We start from the raw sequence: 1,914 nt of genomic DNA, 5'->3' as shown, positions 1-1,914 counted from the left end.
TCAGATTTTTCAGGTTATTTGTCATGTGTAAGGTAACATTGCATGTGAAAACATTTGATGTTTTGCACCAAATGACCCAATGTGGTACCATCTGAGATGGATGGGTATTTGTAGGAGAAAAACATAGAAATTAGGAAGTTAAGAATAGTGCTTTTTTTGGAAAAAAGAAATAGCTCTTCACCTATCAAATCACAGCTGTTCACAGGTTTTAAGGTAAAAAATGCAAAATGGGGAATTTTTTAAATAATCTGTTTGTTTTCTGCCACTTATCTGTGGTCGGGTCACAGAAGCAACAGGTCCAGGAAGAAAACACAGACATCCATCTGGTTCCCCCTTTTGGCCTTTTTATTTTATTATTTCCATTATATGAGTGAGATATGTATTTCATAATGTAGGATTAAATCAAGTAAAAAAAAACCTGTTAACACCGACCCAATCAACAACTGGAGATCTTGACTTTCCTGTAGACATCAAACCGTTAGTGAACCTTCTTTCTGATGGATTTCTTTGAGCCAGTCCTTGAACATTACCTGAGGGTCCTCTGAGTTTTAAAAATACCTCTTCAGGAATCTTGGTAACATTGCCTGAAGGTCCTACAAATGTTTCAAAGAGTAACCTTCAGGAAATGCTTACTGAAGGTTCTTTAAAGATAACCTTGTGGTTCCCAGTGACCTGCACACATTCTAGATCCTTGTTTTATTCATCAAAGCATAAGCAGGCTGTCTAAGGACGGGGTTTTCTAATTTTTAAAAAATGCTGTTTATACACTACAACTGGCACAAGTGAGCAATTTGTCCAGGTTTAATATTCTAAATTAGATTATGCAAAATATGTGAATTGCACAAAATACACATGCAATTACCACAGCTCTGCCATTAAGTAAAAGTGTTGCAATAAAGGTTAGATACACATAAAAAAAACATGAATTTAAGATCTTTTACAAATGTGGTATTATGTAGGAAAATTTCACCTCATGAAATCACGTGAACATGTTGAAAATGTTCCAAAATCACATTGGTTTCATGTGTTAATTTAGCATTGGTTTACGTGCAAAAATGTGAAGTTGTGTTTTTTCCCATTTGTCACATTAATTTCACATCATTTTTGCATTTGAAGTTTCTGTTGTTTTTTATGTAAGGGGCATATAATAAGATACCAAAAAATAAGAGGTTAACAACACATTCATAAGTGATATGCTTTTTTTGTTGCTATATATGTGCATGTAAATATGTGTTGTTTGCACTTTAAAGAGGAGTTTTAGGAAGTCACTAAGGCTTGAAAATCACTACATGCGTTTATGCAGTCTTTTGATGCACAATCTATGGATCACAGAAGTCACCCATCTTCACAGTCAAAATCTTTCATTTGAAATACAACAATGTTTTACAGTTGTATCTATAACATCTGTATGTATCTGCAGCACAAATTCATTGACAAACTTTTACATCTGTTAGGGTATTTTAGGTTGTTAAAGGTATTTTTTCCCCTCCTGCAGGAAAAACCAAGCCAGTATGTTTGTTTCAACAACTTTATACCAACAATACATTTAGTCTTACAAAAAATAACACATAAATGAAGTATTATCAATAATAACTTAAAGACCCTAGAACTGACTGAATGTTTCTTTTTAGTCATTTTGTGCTTCTCTTTGGTTGTTTTGCAACGTTTTTTTTTTATTATTCCAGTTTTTTGTTACTGCTTCTTCTTTTTGTTTGTTTGTTTATTCCATTTTGACATTTCGATCTATCTCGTTGTATGTATGAATTCAGTTATTTCATGTCTTAATTTGGTCCTGTTTTGTGAAAGGTGTGTCATTTTGTGGTTATTTTTCATGAATGATATAGATTAAAATGGATAGGAATTTCACTTATGGTGCTTGGACCGGAAGTAAGCCCATTGTTTAATATCACAAAA

This window comes from Kryptolebias marmoratus, linkage group LG9 (assembly GCF_001649575.2).
Source record: "Kryptolebias marmoratus isolate JLee-2015 linkage group LG9, ASM164957v2, whole genome shotgun sequence".
NCBI lineage: Eukaryota > Metazoa > Chordata > Actinopteri > Cyprinodontiformes > Rivulidae > Kryptolebias > Kryptolebias marmoratus.
Note: the sequence above shows the minus strand (reverse complement) of the source record.